Source organism: Nomascus leucogenys, chromosome 4, assembly GCF_006542625.1.
Source record: "Nomascus leucogenys isolate Asia chromosome 4, Asia_NLE_v1, whole genome shotgun sequence".
NCBI classification, from domain to species: Eukaryota; Metazoa; Chordata; class Mammalia; order Primates; family Hylobatidae; genus Nomascus; species Nomascus leucogenys.
The window spans coordinates 33,997,702-34,016,045 of record NC_044384.1 but is presented as its reverse complement, the minus strand read 5'-3'; positions in this window follow the sequence as shown (position 1 = coordinate 34,016,045).

The window sequence follows — 18,344 nt, the reverse complement described above, 5'->3', positions numbered from 1 at the left end:
TTGGTGACAAACTGGACTAAATGATCTGGCGAGTCCCTTGCAGAGAAGAGAGCTGATACTTTTTAATGTAGTTCATGAGGCCATACAAGGCCCTCACTGATCTGGTCCTCATGTAACTGTCCAGTCTCTTAAGGCAACAGTCTTTCTCATCTACATAAAACTGATAAAACTTTCTCTAAAGAGATTTCCTCTTTGAAACCCAGCGTTACATATGCTGCTCTTCCTGACGTAGCCTTTTTCTTCCATTACTATCTCCTATTTGTCCTATAAGACTTGTTTTGTGATTATCTCTTCCAGGAAGGCCACCTTATACCTCCCAAGGTCAGGTGTCTCCCTTCTGTGTTGTTGTGGCACCTTATAAATGTTATATCCATTTACCACCTTTATCAGGTTACCCACCAGACTGAGCGAGGTGTGGGCAGAAACTTGTACTTCTGCATGTTCAGTGTCTGACACAATGTTAGCCACTACAGTAATCATCAATGCATGAGTGAATGAATGGATGAATTGAATCCTTTTGTCAACTGAGGGCTCAGATAATGGCTTTCTGGTTCTTTTTGATCTCTAATCATTGATAATTTAAAGCTCTTCGTGTTACCCCAATGATTTGATCAATGCTTATTACTGTTAGTAATGTTTTGTTTTTTTTTTTTGAGACGGAGTTTCACTCTTGTCACCCAGGCTGGAGTGCAATGGCCCGATCTCAGCTCACTGCAACCTCCACCTCCCGGGTTCAAGTGATTCTCCTGCCTCAGCCTCCCAAGTAGCTGGGATTACAGGCACCCACCACCATGCTCAGCTAAATTTTTATATTTTTAGTAGAGATGGGGTTTCACCATATTGGCCAGGCTGGTCTCAAACTCCTGACCTCAGGTGATCCACCCACCTCAACCTCCCAAAGTGCTGGGATTAGCCACCACGCCCGGCAGCTGTTAGTAATTCTTTATAGTACATTACATAATACAAATTATTTCATATCCATTGGCCCATTTCAACTTCTCATCAACCTTAAGAATTAGAGTAGGTATTGTTTTAATCATTTTAACAGCTGTAAAACAACTCACAGATATTAAATGGCTTTCCATGGTTACCTATTTCTGTAAAAATTATTTACACAGAGTACAAATAAAACACAAAGTGTCTCCTTGGCAAGGCATAGTGATAGACACATAGGAGATAAAAAAGTTATTAAAGACATGATCCTTATCCTCAAGGAATCTCCATTTTAGGAAAAATAAAACATATTCTCCAAATAGCCACAACATAATAAGTGTATAATAAATCCAATCTTAAGTGAGTCATTCCATTAATGATCTAGGAGTTTGGTGGACAGAGGAACTGTGGGTGGCAGAGTAGTTAGGGGAAACATGATTGGGGCAGAGGCAGAAATTGCATTATGACTGGACAGAAAAGGCTGTGAATAGATATGAGAAGAAAGCCAGGAGCAGAGAATAGACTAATAAATGAACAGAGACTGGAACAATCAACATTGTTTGGGGCAGTGAAGATATCTAATAGCTGTAGCAAATAGCAGAGATGCTATGAAGGGGAGCTGTGAAAGTCAAAGATAGAACTGGTGGTGGCACTACATATGCCACTGAAGGTGGGCTTGATGGGAGGATTTTTCACACTTTTATTAGGCTATTAGTGGCCACTCTTGAAATTACAACATATATCATGGATTTATTAAACATTAATGTTAACTCTTACTTTTCCCTCCTCCCAGACAATGCAAGGACCTTAGAACACTTTAACTCCATTACCTCCCTCCTGACTTGCTATCATTATCATGGATCTTGAGTATGTATCTTAAACCCCACTAGTCATTATTATTTTCATTTTGCATAGTCAGTATTCATTTATATTTACCTGTGTTGTTTCCATTTTCATTCCTCTTCAATTTTTCCTTCATCTCCAAGCTTTCATCTGGGATCTTCTCTTTACCCAAAGAATATCTGTCAGAATTTCCTTTAGTGCAGGTCTCTTGGTGGCAGCTTCTTTCAGTTTTTATTTCACTGACTTTATTTTACCATCATTACTGAAGAATATTTTTACTAGGTGTAGAATTCTAGATTGGCCAAATTGAAAATATCATTCTACTATCTTCTTATTTCTGTTATCATTTTTGAGAAGTCTGCTGTCATTCTTTTCGTTCTTGGAGATGAGGGTCTCACTGTGTTGCCCAGGTTGGAGTGCCATGGCTAGTCACAGGTGCAATCATAGCTCACTGCAGCCTCGAACTCCTGGCCTCAAGCAATCCTCCCTCCCGCCTCAGCCTCTTGAGTAGCTTGGACTACAGGCAGGCACCACTGCACCTGGTTTACCACCATTCTAATTGTTGCTTCTGTCTATTGTCACTTGTCTGCTTTTAAAATTTTTCTCTTTGATTTTGGTCTTCTGAAATTGGACTATGATATGTCTAGGTATGAGTACATTTTTTTTATGCTGCTTGAGATTCATAGGATTTTTATCTGTTTGGGGGAATTCTCAACCATTATCTTCTCAAATGCTCGCTCTCTTCTCTCCATTGGGGATCCCATTTGAATAGGTACACATTATGTAGTATACGTGCTGATCAAACTGCATATGTCTCTGACTCTTCTGAATTTTCATGCTTTTTCCTGAGCTAAGTCTGGATAGTTGCTTTTGACCTTTCTCCTAGTTCTTTCATTAACTGTATTTATTTGCTGCTAAATACATCATTGAGATCTTGATTTTGGTTATTATATTTTTTAATTAGAGTGTTTCTAGAGATTCTCTATCAAATGTGGACAATTACTTTTTATAACTTCCAATTTCCAATCCTTGCCAACAAATTTCAAGTTTGGCCTTTACTTTCTTTTTTTGTTTGTTTTTGTTTTTGTTTTTGAGATGGAGTCTCGCTTTGTTGCCCAGGCTGGAATGCAATGGCACAATCTTGCCTCACCGCAGCCTTCACACCCCGGGTTCAAGCGATTCCATTCCCCTGCCTCAGCTTCCTGAGTAACTGGGATTACAGGTGCCTGCCACCACACCTGGCTCATTTTTGTATTTTTAGTAGAGATGGGGTTTCACCATACTGACCAGGTTGGTCTCGAACTCCTGACCTCAGGTGATCCGCCCACCTCGGCCTCCCAAAGTGCTGGGATTACCAGCGTGAGCCACCACACCCAGCCAGGTCTTTGTTTTCTTGCATATATTATAATGTTGCTTTAGAGTCTGTGCATGGTAATCCCACTGTCAAGAATGACCATGAATATCTTTCTGTTATTTCTTGCTTGTGCTGGTCTTTGAGTGTTGTCTTCATTCCTCATTTGCTTGGTTATTTATTACTGTGTGTTGAACATTATGTTTGAAAAAGTATCTGTAGAAATAACGTGAGACTTAGGATGATATCTTCTTCTGGATATGATTTTCAGTTTCTATGCCAGGCATCTAGGGACACTAGTAATCCAACCAAGATTGCTTCAATTCAAAGTCAAAGCTTCAAATTTTTTGAGCCACCCAGATGACTAAGGCTAGAATCCATGTGAAGTTTAATTCCAGCTTAGTCTGACAGTGCAGCCCTTCGGGGCCCCAACTCTGAGTGCCAAGTAGTTTACCAGGGTCTCCACCATGGAAAAGAAAGGGAGCAGTAGATTCAAACTTATGGGCACCTAGCCACCCACAGTTTTCAAAAACATGGCTCATCTGTCTTCTCTTCAGATGAGCCAATGCCCCCTGGGCAAAAGTAGCCCTAAATGCCAAGCTTGCTCCTAGAGCCTCATTGTCTCCTAGATCTTGGCTTGCTTCCTCACTATCTTATTAGTTTTTGATATTTTAGGGAAATTTTTTTAAATGTTTTCTCTCAATTTGTTAGTTGTTTTCAGAGGGAAGGTTGGCCCATATTAGCTAGTCTGCCTCTATTAGAAGCAGAAGTCTGATATGGACTTTGGATAGAAATGAGGATCAGAAATTTTTAAGAATAGAGGGACATGGCCAGGCACGGTGGCTCACGCCTGTAATCCCAACACTTTGGGAGGCTGAGGCGGGTGGATCACGAGGTCAGGAGATTGAGACCATCCTGGCTAACATGGTGAAACCCCGTCTCTACTAAAAATACAAAAAAAAAAAAATTAGTCGGGCATGGTGGCGGGCATCTGTAGTCCCAGCTACTCGGGAGGCTGAGGAAGGAGAATGGCGTGAACCCGGGAGGCAGAGCTTGCAGTGAGCTGAGATCGTGCCACTGCACTCCAGCCTGGGCGACAGAGCGAGACTGTGTCTCAAAAAATAAAAATAAAATTAAAAAGAGGGACATAAGCAGATAAATGAATCAGAAAGCAGTGTGTATGAGGGGGCTGTTGCAGGGGTCAGTAGAGAGATAAGAATGGAAGAAGATGATTTTTATTGGTTCCCTTGCTTCAGCCAGCATAAAGGATCAAAGAATTTATTTGGCTAATGCTCAGATTGGTACTTCTAATCCCAGTTAAACCCATGAGATTTCAAAAACAGGCAATATTGTTTAACTTACTTAGTTGTTTCCTTGTTGGAGAGCCTTTGATTCCAACTGCAAACTCTGCCAAGAGAAAAGAGAAACCTAAACCACAGATGGATTAGTCCCTACTCTAGGAGCACTGAACCATTGTCCCTGCTCTCAGAGAACCACCTGGAGCCATGCCGGGGCAGTGGGTGAGTTCAGGGAATTGAGGCTGCACTGCTGAGACAGAAACATCAGTCAAGGTGCAGTGCCCTATGCTGTGGTCCCCTGGCTGCCTGCCTTTCAGGACTATAGGTGCTGGAGCTTTTGAATAGGGATGACGGCAGACCCTGCTGCTTGGGCAGCATAGCACCCATCCTCTACCTCCTTTCCCTTTACTTCTTTCCATTAGAGAGTCTGCAGTAGCTAAATATTCACTCTCCCAATATACCTGTATCATGGATTAGTCATGTGATACAGTTCTGGCCAATGAGATGTAATCAAAAGTTTGGTAGGAGAGTTCTGGGAAAGCTTCAGCTTTGCTAATAAGAGACAGATGGGGCTGGCACTGATCTTGGTATTGATCCTAGACTTGAATGCAGATGCGTCACATAGAGTTGAAGCAGCCTTTTCATGACCATAAGGAGACATGCATGAAGGAAAGGCCCAGAAAATCTTCAAGGCACCAGCCCTAACATTGCTTTTCTCTTATATGAGAAAAAGAAACCACTCTTGTTTCAAGCTACTGTGGGTAGGCTTTCTATAATTTGCAAACAAAAACACTCCTAATTGATGCAGGGAGATTCCTAATGCCAGGACCCAGCATCTAAGCAAAATCATCTTTGGCTGTAGGATTAAAAACATGATCAAACAGCAAATATTGACCAAACTTCTTGTGAAGCCAGCACTGAGCTAGGTGGTGCTATGGAAATCACCAAGGTAGCAGGCACTGAAGGCATTCACAGCCTAATTAAGAGACAGAATTTAATACAAATGAAATCTCATGATCATGATCAAATGTTAGAAAAGCCTTTAAGATGATCTAGTGGTTTTGGACATGTGTCAGCCATGATACCATCCCAACACCATACAAAGACTCAATGTGTAAAACATAAAATCTGCTTCATTTTAAGAAACCTGTGCAATTGGCCCCTCCATATCTTTGATGATTTGTGGCTGAAAATTTCTGAGTAGCACTGCAATTGATTTGACAGCTGAGAAAACTGGGGTCTCCATGGCAGAATGGAAGCAACTTATTCTAGGAGATGTAACAGGTTTGCCATGGTGCCTGAATGAAATCTACATCTCCAGGACCGTTTTCAAGGCTGTTTCCTTCCAAACAGTGACCAAAAGAAGGGAGTGGATTATTACATGGTAAATTGGAAAGCAGCAGCAATAATTGGTACAGGAGACCGAAGAAAGGAGAAATTAGCATGACCAGAATTAACCAAAGCAAGCTTCATGGAAGAGGTGGGACTTGAATGAGGTCATGAAAGTTGAATAAACTCAAGATGGATCAGTGGTTCCATTGGCCTCCAGAAGACATTTGGCAATGTCTAGAAGCATTTTTGGATGTCACAACCTGGGATGGGGGGTAGCATTTAGTGGACAGAAGCCAATGATGCTGCTTAAAGTCCTATAATATGCAGGAAAGTTCCCCACAACAAAGCATTATCCAGCCCAAAATGTCCCAATAGTGCCCAAGTTGAGAAACCCTGGAATACATGGAGAGAAGGCCAGGCAAAGGGAATGGTGTGAACAAATGCAGAGGTATACATGAGCAATGAGTTCCTTGAGAACAGAGACTGTATCTGTCTTATTCTGTGTATACCAACACACATCAGTGGCTGCCTAATGGGTAGTTATTTGCTGGATGAATGAATAAACGCTGTTCATCTTTGAATTCTACTCTAGCACTTTGGCAGCAAAGAACTTTGCTCAGAATAAGAAAAGCAGTCAGCCTCATCAATACTTTTCCTGATTTTCCCTGCCTCACCTGTTCCTCATCCCAAGTTAAAAAAGGAAGGGAGTACCTCTTATTCATCCTTCTAAACTCGTTTACATTCTTACACCCAGGCTTCTCTCAGTACTCACCAAACTCCTTTGCTACCTGGGTCTCAGAAACAAGAGAAGGTACCAGCCCTCCCCTTCACTGAGCAGACAGATGACCGATGCCAGGGAACTGTGTGTCCATTTGTACTCATAACAGCTCTAGGGGACTCCCAGCCTCATAGCCCAACCTCCCATTTACACACTTGTAAATGGAGGAGGGGAGGGAGAGTGGGGTTTCTGGTCCTCCTGGTGCCAGTATGTTTCCAAGATGAAACTTAAGGCCCCAGAGAGTCCCACCCTCTTCTGGAGGGCTCTTTCAGGTAAATATTAGGTGCCCTGTGGGCCCAGATCCACTGTGGATTTTTAATGCATATCCTGGTAGGAGATGGTTCCTTGAAATCTAATTGCTTCCAAGACCTTAATACCATCCATTTTATTGTGTACAAACAATGCTCAGGATAGCAAATGTGAACATGGGCAAGCGCATACCTCAAGGCATCTGGCTTAGTAAACAGCGTGTTCAGGAGACAGCAAAGGATTAAACAACCGTCAGGGCATCCATAGCTAGGACTCTTTGTCTGTGGTCTGCTGTACTCCAATTCCTTATGATCCCAACTCCTACTCCTCACTTAGCCCTGTTCCTTTACCTCTTATCCAAACACTTCCATAAGATTTCCTATGAGTCACTGAACCCTCAGTCTAGTATAGCTACAAGGGACTAGATTCTCCTATCTCTGGCTCTAGAGAAAAAGTTTATCCTTCCTAAAATGAGTTTTAGGCTCTGAGGCACAGGAGAGGGTGAGACTTTGTATAGTGTTTATGACAGTGCTTACTTGAGGGAATTCTTCCCTGGATTCCTGAGATTCCTGAGTATTACTGCTTTCTTCATGGAAGCCCAACCCTGACTCTTTCAGATGGACTTATCCCTATTCCTCACATCCAAGCAGTATCAGATCCGAGAGGCTGAATAACTTGTTCTGAGCCAGGGAACTAAGTGCCCAAAACAGTAGTTCAATCCAGACCTGCTCCACCCCAGAGACGGAGACTGTAATACTCCTAAACTAGAGGAATGGGAAGTAGCACCAAAGGGCACAAAAATATGCACATGTATGAAAATCTATTAACCTGAAGAGGCTGTTATTTCAGTGAGGGTATGAGTAAAAACGGAAATGCACTCATGCTAGAAATGCACACACAAACACATCCACAGCCAGATCAAAAGCATGAGATTCCTCCCTTAATAGACCTCCTAAAATAAATTTAGATGCATCAAGCTGGCAGATGGAGATGGGAATGGGGCCTTCCCAAGAAGTCAAGTTCTGCTAAAGTTGTAGTTGCCTAATAAGGTATTATCTTGCCTCTCTGACCATTTAAGTTAGAAAAGGGAGGCAATAACAAGAGGAAGTTGTATGGTTTCTCAGTGTTTATATCTGAGTAAAAAGAAAGAACCAACCAGAGTCATGAAAGTGACATTCTTGGGAGGCAGTGATTTCTCCCCTACTGTTGAAAGTGGATTTTATTTATTTTATTTTTTTTTTTGAGATGGAGTCCCACTCTGTCACCCAGGCTGGAGTACAGTGGTGCAATCTCGGCTCATTGCAACCTCCACCTCCCAGGTTCAAGCAATTCTCTTGCCTCAGCCTCCCAAGTAGCTGGGATTACAGGCATACGCCACCACACCGGGCTAATTTCTGTATTTTTAGTAGAGATTGGGTTTTACCATGTTGGCCAGGCTGGTCTCGAACTCCTGACCTCAAGTGAGTCAGCCTCCCAAAGTGCTAGGATTACAGGCATGAGCCATTATGTCCAGCCAGAAGTGGATTTTGAAATACCATGGACCAGATAGGTAAAGAAAAAAAAGAGAAAACTACATATAAAAGTATTAACAATATTTTCCTTTGAGTGCAGAGATTACATTATTTTAATTTCTTTCTCTCTTTTGGTCATTTATTTTTTCTCTTGGTCTTTTTTTGGTCTTTTTTTCTCTTTTGGTCATTTATTTTTATCTTTATTTAGAGACAGAATCTGGCTCTGTCACCACGCTAGAGTGCAGTGACATGATCATAGTTCACTGCAGCCTCAAATTCCTGGGCTCAAGCAATCCTCCTGCCTTGGCCTCCCAAGTAGCTAGGACTACAAGTATGCACCACAAGGACCAGCCATCTTTTGGTCATTTCTGGATTTTCATGGGTTTTTTTTTAATACTAAACAGAGATTGCTTTTATGATTACATATATATGTATGTTTCAAAATTAATAATACATGAACAAATCCACAAAATAGAAGGAAGATCTTGGAAAGTTTAGATAGAAATTCTAAAAATAGTGTAGACATATCCAAAGTCCAGAGTGAACAGGACTTATGAAAGCTGCTAAAGACCCCAGAGAGGCCAGTCAAGTTATGCTCAGACAGAGCAGAAAATCAAGGAAGGGGAAGGCCCATTGCCCAAAAAGAAGGCTCCAATGTTGAGGACTGACAAAGAGAAAGCAAAACTCAGCAACATCTCTCTCTGAACACCTTGTCTCCACCACAGGAAACTGTCCTCAAGTTGGAAAGGGCTCAATAGACACCACTATGAATTCCAGCCTAATATGGTATTTTAATGAAGACTCTTGGATGCAAGTGACATAAACCCAACTCCTATCAGCTGACAGTGAGGAGGGAGGGGGTTTGGAAAGAAGGGCAATTGGTATTACTTTCTGAATCAGAAGAACTGCAGGATGTGGGCTCCTGGCCAGAAAGAGCCTCAGCGAGTCTCAGCAGTCAGGAGGCTGCCTGTCTCTCTCGGTCTTCCTCTGTCACTATTGCACTGTTCTGTCTTCTCCCTCCCATTTGCTTTCTCTCAATCTTTCTCATCTCTGCTTGTCTCCCTAGGCTTCTATCTTTAGGGCAGGAAGATGACCGCCCGCAGCCCAGCAAACCCAGGAGGGAGAGAATTTCTCTCTCCCAGGGTCTCTAGAAGAATCCCAGGAAAGGGGTCTGACCATACTTCAGTTTCCACAGTTAGAACCAATCACTATTGCCCAGAATTTGGGTTCCACAATTAGCCAGTCCCAAGTCATGCATACCTCCCTTTGGCCATGTACTGGGACTAATATCCATACTCAGGAGAAAGAACTAGAGAGCCCCTAGGTACTCTCAGTTTGTCTCCAGGCTCAAATATTTTGCACCCTATCATTTTAAAATAAATATCTTAAGTATCATCAGATTTATCAACAGTAATACTTGGTAAATTATGGAAACTAGGACATATTTGAAAAGGAAACATACATTTCTTTAAAGGGGACAAGCCGTGTTTTGAAAGACGCTCTAAAAGATCCCTAACATAGGCCTGAGTCCCCTGACGCTTCCATGCAAATCTTTTTTCCTTCTCAATGGAAGCAAATTTGGATTAATGGTATTCACTGTTTATTGTACTTAAATAAGGTACACCGAGGCCTTTGTACACCTTCCATGGAATTGGTTGCATATGTGCCCCCAGGAACAGTTAGTAGAGGGGCAGTGCTGGCCTTAGGTAAGGCCCTGGACAAGCCTCTACTGGCTTCCCTACCATGGAGTGAGCTCCTTTGGTATCTGAGAACGTTCTCCTGGCTGGCAACCCTCACAGAAGGGCAGAAGCCAGGACAGCAATATTTGGCATTATAACGAAAGGGGGGGGTGGTTCTGGGCATATGAGCTTTTGTACCAGTTGTAGCTCTTGTCAATAATAAAAATCAACTCTGGCTAACTTAGGCAGAAAAAGAACATATTGGTAGATCAGGCAGGTGTGGTGGCTCACGCCTGTAATCCCATCACTTTGCAAGGCTGAGGCAGATGGATAACTTGAGGCCAGGAGTTTGAGACCAGCCTGGCCAACATGGTGAAACCCCTTCTGTACTAAAAATACAAAAATTAGCCAGGCACGGTGGCGGGTGCCTTGTAATCCCAGCTACTCGGGAGGCGGAGGCAAGAGAATCGCTTGAACCCAGGAGGCAGAGGTCGCAGTGAGGTGATATCATGCCATTGCACTCCAGCCTGGGCGACAGAGTGAGACCTGTCTCAAAAAAAAAAAAAAAAAAAGAACATATTAATAGATCATAGAAATGACTGGAATGCTGGGGAGCTAGGCTTGGAAGGCAAACCAGGGAGGCTGGGCAGGAAGTCATACAACCGGTACAGCCACAAGGGGCAGCCTAGTTGGGAGGGCGCTGCTGGCACTGCCGGTTCCACTGGACTGTCGTTGCCACCGTCTCTGGACTCTTGTCTCTACCTTTACTTAACAGTAACCTATAACTTGTCCCTGCAAATTGCATTGTTCCTTCCAGGCTCAGAGTCCAGGTGGGATCCTCCAACAGCCCAGACATAGTCATGAACCCACCCTAAGCTGCCAAAGGCACAGAGAGAAGCTGGCCCTTTGCAGATGCCATATTGGGAAGGAAACGCCTCCCACTAAGTCGCACAAACTGGGGAATTCTCCCAAATAGAGATGTGACTAAAAGGCAGCTGAAAACAAAACAAAACACCACAGGCTAACTATGTGTGTCTTCAAAATCTGCAGGGCTAGATTGCTTCAGCAGAGCTCCTAAGGGCAGAGCTGAGTTTGTGGGGAGGAGATTTCAATTCAGATAAAGAAAATCTCCCTCAGGCTGAGAACTGCCTGGAGGTAGTTCCTGAAGGGCAGCCCATCCACACCTCAACTTATTGACACAATTCAGAACAGAGCTTCTTGCACTCAGCAAGGCCTTCAAACCCCATGTCTTCTTGCATCCCCCTGTTAAAGCATAAGCTTCCCTGAGAGAGAGGACCAATATTTATCTTTGTGTCTCATAGTGTCTAGCAGAGGATGCTGCACTGACAGAAACTGAACAAATTTGGCCACATAAAAATAAGCAGCCATTATGCTACATGATGGCAGGTCAGATTTTCCAATCATGTAGCTGACAAGATGCTCAGCAAAAGACCTCCCACACAGCACAACTAAAAATGTTGGATTTTTAAAAGATGCTTATGAGCCAGTGGGAAAGGAAGAGAATTCCACAGAGGCTAGAAAGATTTAAAAAATGCAAGTCCGCCGGGCGCAGTGGCTCACGCCTGTAATCCCAGCATTTTGCAAAGCCGAGGCGAGCGGATCATGAGATCAGGAGATAGAGACCATCCTAGCTAATATGATGAAACCCCGACTCTACTAAAAATACAAAAAATTAGCCGGGTGTGGGGGCGGGTGCCTGTAGTCCCAGCTACTCGGGAGGCTGAGGCAGGAGAATGTCGTGAACCCAGGAGGCGGAACTTGCAGTGAGCCGTGATTGTGCCACTGCACTGCAGCCTGGGTGACAAAGCAAGACTCCATCTCAAAAAAAAAAAAAAAAAAAAAAATGCAAATCCAGGCCGGATGCGGTGGCTTACGCCTGTAATCCCAGCACTTTGGGAGGCCGAGGCGGGCGGATCACGGGGTCAGGAGACCGAGACCATCCTGGCTAACATGGTGAAATCCAGTCTCTACTAAAAATACAAAACATTAGCCGGGCGTGCTGGTGGGTGCCTGTGGTCACAGCTGCTCGGGAGGCTGAGGCAGGAGAATGGCATGAACCCAGGAGGTGGAGCTTGCAGTGAGCCGAGATTGCGCCACTGCACTCCAGCCTGGGCAACAGAGTGAGACTTCGTCTCAAAAAAGAAAAAAAAAAGAAAGATGCAAATCCAGTAGGTTAAGAACACACTAAAAGTCAAGAGCATGACACACACCTGTAGTCCCAGATACTGAAGAGGCTAAGGTGGGAGGATGGCTTGAGCTCAGGAGATAGAAGCTGGAGTGAACTATGATCACACCTGTGAATAGCTACCGCACACCAGCCTGGGTACAAACATAGACTTGCAAGACATGTCCTGTATGAGAAGAAAAAGACTTCACAAAAGCAGCGAAAGAAGCACAAGAATGGAATGAAGAAAGCCAGGGACACTGCAAAGGCCAATACTGGTGCTGGCAAAAAGCCAAAGGAGTAAAGATGCTACAGTGACATCATCTGCAGACATCGTGTGGATTTTTCATGAGCAGATTAATAAACTAAAAGCTCTCATGTGAAAAATAAAAAAAAAATTAAAATTTTTAAAGCAGTAATTCAATTCAGCAGAAAGAGAATAAGCTAATATATGGTGGTGGTACTGCTGCTGCTGCAACTATCTGGAAGAAAATAAAAATGAACACATATGTCTTATACTATATATTTTTAACCCCACTTGAATTAAAAGGTTGACTATTAAAAGTAAATATGGTAGAGGCTGGCTAGCTCCTGACGAATCCTTTTCCTCTTTCTGAGCACTGAGAAAGACATTTTCCAGCCTCTCTTCCAGTTTGGTTGAGACCATGGGGCTGGGTTCCATGCAATGGAATACAGGAGGAAGTAACAGAGAACACAAAAGATCCCTTGAGTAGGTGTCCTCTCTCTCGCTCCGTCTTCCTCTTCTGAAGTGACTGTGGGAGTCACATGTTGAAGATCCATCACAAATGGAAGGGATCGGGATCCCCAACCCATTGCTCGGGATTGACTGTCCCACACTTGATAAGACTGACTGAAAACTAAGCCTCTCTTGTGCTGGCTACTGAGGCTTTGGAGTTGCTTGTTACCTTAAGTAGCACTCATTCCTGTATTACAGAAATGCAATAAAAATCTCACAAAGAGAATCTAGTAGACAATATGTTATTGGCTGAGTGTTTGTGTACCACCTCCAAATTCATATGTTAAAGCACCAACCCCAAGTGTAATGGCAGCAGGAGATGGGGCCTTCGAGAGGTGATTAGGGTCAGATGAGGCCACGAGGGTGAGGCCTTCATGATTAGATTAATGTCTTTATAAGAAGAGGAAGACATACCAGAGCATTCCTGAGCTCTCTCACTCACTCACTTTCTCCCTCTTTCTCTCTCTCTTCCTTTGTCTCCGCTATGTGAGGACACAGCAAGAAGGTGGCCATCTGCAAACCAAGAAGAGAGCCCTCACCAGAAACTGAAATTGCCAGCACCTTGAACTTGGACATCCCAGCCTCCAGAATGGTGAGAAGTAAATTTCTGGTGTTTAACCCACCCAGTCTGTAGTGTTTTGTAATGACAAACCAAGCAGACTAATACATGATGTATATGAAATAGCAGAGAAGGTCTTCATAACCAAGACTGAGAACTAGAATCTATTTTTAAAAAAAAGATAGGAAAGAAAAAAAAGATGGGCATATTTTGGCCATTAAAAATTACAAAGAAAACAAGAAACTTTTGTACAGTAAAAGATTCCATAAACAAACTACAGTTGTCCCTTAGTCTATGCAGGGGATTGGTTTCAGGACCCCCTCTTATACCAAAAGTCAGTCCTGCAGAACTGGCATATATGAAAAGTTGGCCCTTTGTATATGGAATTTTTGCATCCCATAAGTACTGTATTTTCAATCCCCTTTTGGTTGAAAAAAATCTACATATAAGTGGACCCATGCTGTTAAAACCCATGTTATTCAAGGGTCAACTTTACAGTAATGCAGTTGCCCAAAGGAAAATATTTATAATACAGATGATATAAAGTTAGTTCTTAAAACATGCAAACAGCTCTTACAAGTGTGACAAGAAAAAGACAATCATCACAAAGAAAAGTGGACAAATCAAACTATTTAAAAACCCACAGAGGAGCAAACCCAAAATGCCGGCAAACATGCTCAAATTCACTCGCCGACATGGAAATAAATGTTACATAGTTACAAAACATCACCGTATGCCCTTCTGATGAGAAAATTAAAACTTAAAACTCCTATTGCCGGTGTGGATGTAGAGAAATATGTGGTATTTTCCTCTATTATAGTGGAAATGTGACATATTAGAATCATTTTAGATAGCCAACTGGGGCTTTCACTAAAATTAAAACTGTATGGCTAGGCATGGTGGCTCACACCTGTAATACCAGCACTTAGGGAGGTCGAGGTGGGTGGGTCACCTGAGGTCAAGAGTTTGAGAACAGCCTGGCCAACATGGTGAAACCCCATCTCTACTAAAAATACAAAAATTAGCAGGGCGTGGTGGCAGGCACCTGTAATCCCAGCTACTTGAGAGGCTGAGGCAGGAGAATTGCTTAAACCCCAGAGGCAGAGGTTGCAGTGAGCCAAGATTTTGCCACTGCACTCTAGCTTGGGTGACACAGCAAGACTCCATCTCAAAAAAACAAACAAACAAAACAAAACAAAACAAAAACTGTACGCCCTTTGGCCTAACAATTCCACTTCTGGGAATCCATCTTATAAAAATAAAATTGCCAGTACACGAGGATAAATGTGTAAGGGTGTTTCTTACAGGATTGTTCATAGTGGGGGAAAATGAAAACAAATGAAATTACCATTAATAGAGATATAGCTAAATAAATGTGAGTATACCCACACCATGGAATATTATGCCATTATTTAAAAGAATGAATAAGACATAACAAATGGCTTAAAGAAGTCTTCAGCAAACATCTTTGAGTAAGAAAAGCAAATCACAGTCAAATGTTCATAACTCGATCCATTTTAATAAGTTAATCACCTCAAAATGCTGTATATGTAAATGTTTGTATGTACACATATATGCATGTATTATATGCATACATATCTATTACATATATACACACGTATATGGCATGAAGAAATATGGCAGAGTGAATAGTTGTAAACATGGTTTACCTGAGGTTGGGGGCAAGATGATGACGTGGAAGGAGTGAAACTGCCATTGCAGAATTATAGCTGAGACAGTGAAAGAGATCCGACCTAACCAACCCCATCTTGCTTCTCACCTCCAAACTCTCCTTGTTCATTCCTGGGCGTAGGCTGACCTAACTCTGGGAGGAAGTTAGTTTATAGTTTAAAGTTTAAAACAAAGACGGTAACAGCCCTTTCCCAGAACAAACCTCCTTCTTGCCTGGGGGCTAGACTGCCTTTGTAGGACTAACATATTAGCTACAAGATTAGAAATTATGGTTTAGCCACAATGAGATACCATCTCATGCCAGTTAGAATGGCGATCATTAAAAAGCCAGGAAACAACAGATGCTGGAGAGGATGTGGAGAAATAGGAACGCTTTTACACTGTTGGTGGGGGTGTAAATTAGTTCAACCACTGTGGAAGACAGTGTGGCGATTCCTCAAGGATCTAGAACTAGAAATACCATTTGACCTAGTGATCCCATTACTGGGTATACACCCAAAGGATTATAAATCATGCTACTATAAAGACACATGCACATGTATGTTTATTGCGGCACCATTCACAGTAGCAAAGGCTTGGAACCAACCCAAATGTCCGCCAATGATAGACTGGATAAAGAAAATGTGGCACACATACACCATGGAATACTATGCAGCCATAAAAAAGATTGAGTTCATGTCCTTTGCAGGGACATGGATGAAGCTGGAAACCATCATTCTCAGCAAACTATCACAAGCACAGAAAACCAAACATCGCATGTTCTCACTCATAGGTGGGAATTGAACAGTGAGATCACTTGGACACAGGGCGGGGAACATCACACACCAGGGCTTGTGGGGTGGTGGGGAACTGGGGGAGGGATAGCATTAGGAGAAATACCTAATGCAAATGACAAGTTGATGGGTGCAGCAAACTGACATGGCACATGTATACCTATGTAACAAACCTGCATGTTGTGCACATGTACCCTAGAAGTTAAAGTATAATAAAAAATTTAAAAAGAAAGAAATTATGGTTTAGGAGTCATGATGATGGAGGCTGCAAGATTCTGACCCTCCCTAAACTGCTCCCAAGATCAGTGCCTGACATATCTTGCAGACACTGCACTTGACGGATCAGCTGGCACCACCTGGATTGATAAACTGGTTCATCTCATCTTGTGGCACCCACCCAGGAACTGACTCAGTACAAGAGGACAGCTTCAACTTCCCATGATTTCATCTCCAACCCAACCAATCAGCACTCTCGACTCACAGGACTTCCCCCACCCACCAAATTATCCTTAAAAACTCTGATTCCCAAATGTTTGGGGAGAATGATTTGAGTAATAATAAAACTCCAATCTCCTCCACAGCCTGCTTTCTGTGTGAATTACTCTTTCTCTATTGCAATTCCCCTGTCTTGGTAAGTCAGCTCTGTCTAGGCAGCAGGCAAGACACAGCCCAGCTGTTACAGGAGGAAGGGAACCACTGGGCAGTTACAGGAGGAAGGGAAAAAAAGGAGGAATAAAGAGCAAATCAAAAAACAATAAAGGGGGGGAAATTGCACACAGATGAGTATATATACAATCATATTTTTGCAGCTATTAAATTTGTGTTTGCAGGAGGTTAGATATCCAAGGATATTAAGTTGAAAGTGTCTTATTTTTCAGAGCAGTAGAGCAGCTGCACTATCTCAATTCAAGGAAACCCAGTCCTGAGGGCCCTGCAGCCTAGACCAGGTAATTGGGACAGAAATTTTGGAAAGGTTTGGAAAGTCTCTGCCTACATCAGAAGCATAACAAGACCTATCCTTCCAGTGGCACAGCCTTGAGCCGCCACCTGTTGGCCTCCATCTCTGTAGCAGGTGACCCAAATGTTAGGGCCAAAACCACAACAGAAACCAAAATCCAGAAAACCTCACCAGGTCCCGCTTCCCCTGACTCACAAATGACTCTCAAACTCTTGGAAATTCAACCCTCAGCATTCAGCCACAAGTCCTTGCCTCTCCTTTTTTTTTCTTTTATTATTACTATACTTTAAGTTTTAGGGTACATGTGCACAACGTGCAGGTTTGTTAAATATGTATACATGTGCCATGTTGGTGTGCTGCACCCATTAACTCATCATTTAGCATTAGGTATATCTCCTAATGCTATCCCTCCCCCCTCCCCCCACCCCACAACAGTCCCCGGTGTATGATGTTCCCCTTCCTGTGTCCATGTTTTCTCATTGTTCAATTCCCACCTATGAGTGAGAACATGCAGTGTTTGGTTTTTTGTCCTTGCGATAGTTTGCTGAGAATGACGGTTTCCAGTTTCATCCATGTCCCTACAAAGGACATGAACTCATCGTTTTTTATGGCTACATAGTATTCCATGGTGTGTATGTGCCAGATTTTCTTAATCCAGTCTATCGTTGTTGGATTTCAAGCCCTGTAGTGTGTGGCAAGAGCACAGGTCTTAGGAGCCAGCCAACAACTTTGACTCTCACCACCTGTGTGCCCTTGGGCAAATTCCTATCTCTGAGCCTTTGCTTCTTCATCTATACAACTAGAATGGGGAATGTTGCAATCTGTCAGGGTTGCATTACTCATGCAAAGATTACTCATGTAAAACACTCAGAACGAAGTTGAAATTTACTACAGATTTGTTGATTCTCTTATGATTGTTAATTGTGTCATTGTTTTGGGGACAGGCTCAGGAGACTGGGCCTGATGGGAGGTCAGGGAGATGTGTGACTTTCCTTGTGATCACAGCAATAGAAGGGTTTTTCCAGCTTGCAAATGACCTCTCAAAATAACCTGAATTTCCACCCAGAGCTGGTGGGAATGTGAGCTGATATAAACTTCGGGGAAATAATGAGGTGGAAGATAGTAACTGGCTTAAGAACGTAAAGGGCAGAGGAGTGGAGGTTGAGATTCAGTGTCCTAGGATTAAGGGAAACCTGTCCTGGTCATCCCACCCCTGGAAATCTGTCCTAAACGACTTGTACACCAAAATGTTCATTTCAGATTTACTTATAGTAACTTAAAAATAGAGTTGGAAACAACTCAAATATGCAAAAAGTAAGCAAATTTGTTAAGCAAAATAAGCATGTACTTTTAGCAGGTTGTCATGCAGCCATTGAAAATGATGCTTACAGAGTTTTAATGTCGTGGGAAAATTCTATTGAAATGGAGTTAAGTTTTTAAAACAGT